Below are 6,755 nucleotides of genomic sequence, written 5' to 3'. Positions count from 1 at the left end.
AGTATCAATGAAAGAACTGAGAATAAATATATGGACCAAGAAAATTAACTTACGTGAACTGGTTATTCCAAAGATGATAGTTTAATTAGCACAGGTGGGCTCTGGTTATGTAAAAGGTTTGAAGAGGCTCAATCCGGCTGCACAGAGAAGGACCTAACCCATAAATATGTCACATTCTTAAAGTGGAATTTCTGAAACAATATTGTGAAATCCAACTGCACCAGTAAGGAGGATTATCATTACCATTACAAACCTATGAAACATGAAAAGGCTACTCCTCTCTGATCATGAATTCTAGCTTAAAAGTGTATTAAGGAATTCCCAATGCTAGCCTATGAGAGGAGTAGGTCTCACAGTAGTGAAAAATGAAAAAGGCTATTTGTCACTACCAGGACATGCAAAACACAAAAGTACATGTCCTACATTTCATTACACAGCACCCTGCCCTTAAGGCTACCTAGGGCCTACCGTAGGGGTGACATTTGTAATAAAGGGGAGTTTCAAGCTTAGCAAGTAGTTTTAAATAACAAGTTGAAATGAAAGAAAACTGCCCACACAGGCACTGCAATGGCAGGGCTGAGACAGGTTTGAAAGGCTTCTTCTGTGGGTGGCACAATTAGTGCTGCATGCCCACTAGTAGAATTTGAAGTTCAGGCCCTGGGTATATGGTATACTACTTTACAAGGGTCTTACCAGTATCTCAAATATGCCAATCAAGTATACACAAATGTCATTTGGTTAGCAGTGATAAAGTGCCGAGAGTCCTAAAGCCAACTAACAAAAAGGTCTGAAAAATGGAGGAGGAAGGTAAAAGGTTTGTGGTGACCCTTCAGAGATGTCCATTTTACAACTGCAGACTATAACTGAAACTAGGGTATGGGTGACTGAGTGCTCATACTACCTGTTCCAGGAGGAAAAGGACCAAAGAAGTTACCCAGGCGCAGCACAGGCTTATTAAACACAGGTGCTCCTTATCCCTAAACCTCCTCCCCTTCACAAAATATGACTAAGTATGTCCGTCCGTGATTCGTGGGGGGCGCTTTTCATAGTACGTACATGTGTGCAATGTTATGGGGACCCATCCTTTCAAAGCATGTTAAGAAAGGAGATTAGACAAGGGTACGATAGTCAAAGCAGGACGTAGTTTCAATTTACTTTCCAGTATGAAATTGCATGGCAGAGGATTTAAAGATTGGTTTTACAAATGGAGACGATGGAAAATATATCTTCCAAATTTGCATATCTTATCATTTTTGACAAAGCCCACCATCTGGGTGAATATATTCACAGATTTATATATTCAGGCCCAGATTTACAAAGATTTTATGTTAAGGTTGCATCACTTTTTTCATGCAAAATCCTTTTTGCTATTCACAAAGCCTTGCAAAATTAAATTGTGTGGCTCTGTAAGAAAAAGTAACACAAGGCTGCCTTGTTTCACTTTGCATCAGGCGTGTATTCCAAATCTCAGTACAGCCATACCTGGCTCTCTCCCTGCAGCTGAGCTGCTTCTCTGAGCTTCCATCTAATTTTACCCTGTGAGCTCAGTGTGCAGTGGCTCACAATATACATTTCTGATGACTCTTCCTGTGGTCTGTCGCATTCCTGCTACTATGTATACCCAGGCTTGCTCTTTGACTCTATTTCTTGATTCCATTTTCTTGTTCTGGTTGGTTATATGTGTCTGTTTCTACCTTTTTGCATGTCTCTCTGTCCTTGTGATTTCCACTGTTCAGATTTGTGACTGCACACTTCCTACCCTGTCTTGTTATGTGGAGACTCCTTGCCTTGTGTTCTGTGTTCCTGTTCTGCATATCTCTGTACTGCCCTTGTTAGTGCTCAAATTTTCAATCTTGTTTCATATGTTCATAGTTCTGTGTAGACCATTTATGTTCCTGATTTTGATTCTAGTCCTGTTTTTCCCTCAGCTCAGTTCCTGTTTCTGTGCTCATTGTCTGTTCTCTGTGTTTATATTAAAATTTAGATTTTCATTGTTACCAAAGTCAGTGGTTAATTTGTGAAACAAATAAGTGCCTGGGCTCTCGATAGGAGGCAGCTTGCACCAGCCCATTGCTCCTATTAACGCCGCCTATAACAGAACCAGCTACTAACCATGAAACCCTACAAGTGGGGGAGGATATGGCATAACAGCCAGAGCTGCAGACTTTGGAGCTTGGGAACCAGGTTCGAGTCTTAGCATAGGCTCAACAGCCTGTGATTCTGGGCAAATCACTTAATCTTCCCCTGCCTACCAAAAATGAATGTGTCCTTTTCTGGTGCTGATGAAACGTGCTCCAATGCCTTTGGGTCGAGTACTCGCGTTCTAAGCGCTGGTGTTGACGATTAAGTGCCGGTTCTGAGCACTGGAAACCACTGGCTCAAATTAAGCACTGTGGTGCCACAGAGATTCTGAGGCTTTGCACAGTTGGCACTTGAGTTTTTAGCCAGACTCTGCGATTAGCTGCTCCTTGCCGTTTTGTATGATCTTTTCCTCTCACAGAGATCACTTTCGAAGAAGCATACAAACTATAATTTAAGAAAGTTTGTCTATTGTTGCCCGACTTGCGCCTTCCAGTTCCTAGTTTCCCGGTTTTCCATTTCATCCAGTTCCCTGATCACAGCTTCTTCCAATCTGCCCCTTCCCTCAGTTTCTGTCCAGTTTTCCTTCCCAGCTTCCAGTTACTCTCTTGTGTTTGTTAAGCTTCTTCTCCCGAGCTCCCTCGTCCCTGCAAAGAGCAAGGACCCCCTGCTGCCTGGACTTGTCCTGAGCTCAGAGGGTTCCCTGACAGCACCCTCACGCCACCCCCGTAAGCAGCGCAGAAATAAATAAAACAATAATAACAATGTTTTATTATCCTTTTATTTATCATCTGCTGTCAGTGGGGCAATGTTCCTCCGCCATTACGCAGGAGCCGCCCCTGGTTATGTTCCTGCTCCCATCTGGTGTTAGAAGAACTGACAATGCATTATACCTGCTCCTGTAATATTCTTTACACAGAAATAAACCATCAATCAGTAAAGTTTTTTCATTGTCAATTTTATATAGTTATTGTTGAAAGCAGAAGATTTTACAAGAAATCTTTGTATAGATGCTATCAAGTCTTTACAACTGATATGTAATAGGTCAGAAATTGCCTCGCTGCTTATTGTGAAAGCCTCGTAAAACACCACAAACTGGTTTAGCAGAACAGTCACATGCTGCACAAATAAGGGTGCTGCTCAGTGAGTGTTTTTAAGATGCCTTAAAGTGATCCATCACCAAGCGGGAGGCGTCAGCCATGCATCTCATGGGTCTCATCCAGTCGATGTTATATGGAGGATTCTCTGACATTAAAATGTTTGCACAACTTTAACTTTCATATGAAATTCATTGGGTCAGATGGATATTTTGGACAATAGCAACAGGAAAAGTAAAATAACTTGTAACTTTCTCAAGAAGTTCATTTGCGAGCTGCGATCAGTGTAGCAAAGATACAATGCTTCAAGTGCCATTGGTTTGTAGGGATCACTTGTCCAGCCTTCAAACAGTTGAAGTCTATTTGGCAACGAGAGATGATGTCACAATCATGAGACAGCAGAACAGTAACAAGCATTGGCAAAGCCAATAGGTATAGCCTCTGTGAAATCTATTGGGTGTGTCAATGTAGTTTAGTCATGTTACTCAGCAGCGCTAGCTGCTTTGCAGCAGGTTTTAGAGTTAAAAAGAACAAGCATTGGCATAGCCAATAGGTCTCGCCTTTGGGACCTTATAAGTGTTTAGCCATGCAACAGTTGCATAACTAAATACTTATAAGGTCCCAAAAGCGAGACCTATTGGCTATGCCGTGCGGCCGCGAAAGTGATTGCGAACAAACATCAAAGCGGCCGCGAAAGTGAAATTACTCGCGTCAAGCGCGGCGCGCGCGGCCGTGCACATGCACTGTAGGTCTAGGCTGGCCTGGTAGCACTTTTTGGAGCCCTCTCAAAAAGTCTCGCCAGTCCAGCGCATGCGCTGGGTCAGGCGAGACCTAAAAAGCACTATGACGAGGTCAATGCTGTCCGCATCATAGCTCTCTTTTTAAAAACTTTAAACCATGTTGTGCAGCACTGCTGTGCAACATGTCTTAAAAAAATATTGGCAAAACCAGTATTTCTGGGGTAGAGTCGGTACGGGCCGGTGCACCTGGGAGCTCCTAGGTCTAGGACTGCACTGCCTCACTGATCCTTGAGTTAGTGACCTGCTGAGGTATGTAGCGAATGCGCTGCATGAGATCTGAGGAGAGCAGCAGTGCTCAGTGCCACCAAATATTCTGAGTGGCTTTTATTGGACTGTTTACACACTTCCCTGTTCAACACAAGTGGTGTAGTACTACAGTCAGAGCTGCCGACCTAGCTACTGGGGAACCGGTTCGAGTCTTGGCGTCTCCTCAACAACATCCTGTGATTCTGGGCAAATCACTTCATCTCCCAATGCTTATTCGAATACAAAAAACAAAAAAATATGAAAGTGTCCCTGTGTAATGTAAGTGGTGCGTATATAAAGCACTCCAATACCTCTGGGTTCAGTTTGCGCTACATAAAAGAACCCAAAATATTAGTTAAATAAAATTAAATGCAGTGAATGGAGATTTAAAGAACATGGGGGGGAAGCGAGTGGGGGACACGAGCGAGGTAGTGGAAGGTGGTTGAAGCAGGGGGGTGGGTAAAACAACAAAGAGCAGGGAGGTGGATGTGGTGGGTTAAAGGGAGGGTCGTTCAAAACAACAGCAGGGGGCAAGGAGTGGTGGGATTACAGGCCAGTGAGGAGAGAAGACAGCTGCAGATTCACTCTTATGGAGTGCTCGCTAAGTGTCCCTGTGAAATGCAATTGGTGCTCACTCCAATACCTTCGGGTCGAGTTTGCACTACATATATGCGCCGAAAAAATCAAAATAGAAGCACCTGAATGGAAAGTTTGAAAGTTAAAAGGCAATGCAGTGCAGGAAGAGGCAAACACATGAACCCGTATGGAGTAAATGGAAGAAATTAAATTTTAAAAAGTACCTCAGAAACTGTACTTGGTCCAAGCTCCAGGGAACAGCCGAGGAAAGAAAGTGAAACCTGATTATGTGACCCTAATGCCGCTGATCAGTGAGAAGCTTGAAAATGAGAGTGCCTGGGAAGCCTACGAACAGTAAGCAGTGTGTGGGCAGTAAACCCAATTTAAGTTTTATAAATTTAATTACAAGAGATATCGCAAGCGTTGTGCAGACAAAACCAAAAAATGCACAGTTAAGACTCAACCACTTGGCTAACAATGGTGGCACAAGAAATTTGCAAGATTGTCAGTTGTTTGCTCACCACAATTTTAAGCATTGGCTGAATCTTTGGAGCCATTTCTGATGGCAATGAGGTCATGCTTTCTAAGGCCTTGCGGTGATGCAATTCAAGCAATAGCGGCGAACAATGGTTGTGCATATAAGGATTTTTGTATCAAAAGTTGCCACAATTGTAACACTACACGTAATTTCTTTACTTAGCATGAACCATTGCTAATCCATGTCTAGTGTGCGTAACCAGGCAGAGACGGGGCAAGTGTTGCCGGAGAATGAAAGAGACGATGCGACTTTAGTTGAAATTTCAACTATTTCCTCAATTTCCCTTTAGCTTGGTGACATTATTGTGTATACAACATTCTCCTCAACATCTTGCATTTTATTGACCAATCTAGTGGTCAACATCCCTCCCAACTTCTGACTAACCCTTTTACAGCATCCTATCATCATCTGGTAGACACAGAACATCAATAGCACTTCTACAAGAATAGGCAGCAAGGCCTTAAATAGTCCTGACATCCAGGATGGTATCCGAGTAAACCATTCTGAGAACCATTCGTCAGGGGCACCCCCCTCATCCACTATCTTCTTTTGCAAGGTACACAGAGTTTGTATAGCCTCTGTTGATGTTCCATTATCTGCGTCATAGGCTGTAATGTACGTACAGCAGGCAGTCTGAATCTTGGCACATACTCCCTCCTCCATGGCCGTCATTAAGTCCAACACATATATATGCTGCATAAGCATTATTCTGATAGATTGCAACTCTTTTTTGATTGCATTGAAGCCATCTTCAGTGGCATTGATGGCCTTCATTAGTTACCAGCGGGTAGTTTGCAGCCAACGTGCAGTCGCATTTGCTTGAACGAATGGTAGGATGCTGCCGAAGAATAACTGCGCGTCATTGAACAGCCTGTGCTCCTGCGGGACGTCTTCCCAGGCTGTAGTACCAAAACACTCTGCAGCTCTCTTACTCCGATGATAGTGCAGCAAGGTAGTTGGAAAGCTCATGAGATGGTCAAGTAACCGAGAGATATCCACTCCTGGAATCGCCAGGGAGGGGACCTGCAAGGTAACTAGAGAATAGAGACCACTCCAACCTGAAGGAAGTCTTGTATACAGCCACTCCCCACAGTTCAAGTAGTAGTCTATTGGACTAGAGGTGCCCCATTGCATGTCAGGATTAAAGGCTGTAGTACTGCAATTGATGTTGTTTCCCACCAGGACTGTTCCATTTCCCCTGAAATGTAAAGAGAAACAATTGGGTTTTATACCTGATCGAAGAGTTGTAGGTGTTTCTACCCAAGTTAATCTAGATATGTTCTCATCCCACACTGCCTGGCACTTCTGGTGTGTGCTATGTTCACTCTGTTTTCCATTCCATAGAGAAAGGGCCATACACACAAATGTAGCGCCATTGTGCCAGTGACCATGAACGCATACTGATCCACTCACTCGGAG

The 6,755-nt window shown here is 43.5% G+C and overlaps 1 pseudogene; it reads right to left on the bottom strand.

The window, feature by feature from the left end:
• Positions 1-5,621: 5,621 nt before the first annotated feature.
• Positions 5,622-6,305, bottom strand: LOC146805901 (uncharacterized; annotated as a pseudogene).
• Positions 6,306-6,755: the final 450 nt, after the last annotated feature.

The sequence above is a fragment of the Triturus cristatus genome, chromosome 8 (assembly GCF_964204655.1).
Source record: "Triturus cristatus chromosome 8, aTriCri1.1, whole genome shotgun sequence".
Lineage (NCBI taxonomy): Eukaryota > Metazoa > Chordata > Amphibia > Caudata > Salamandridae > Triturus > Triturus cristatus.
This window is presented reverse-complemented; position numbering and strand designations above follow the sequence as displayed.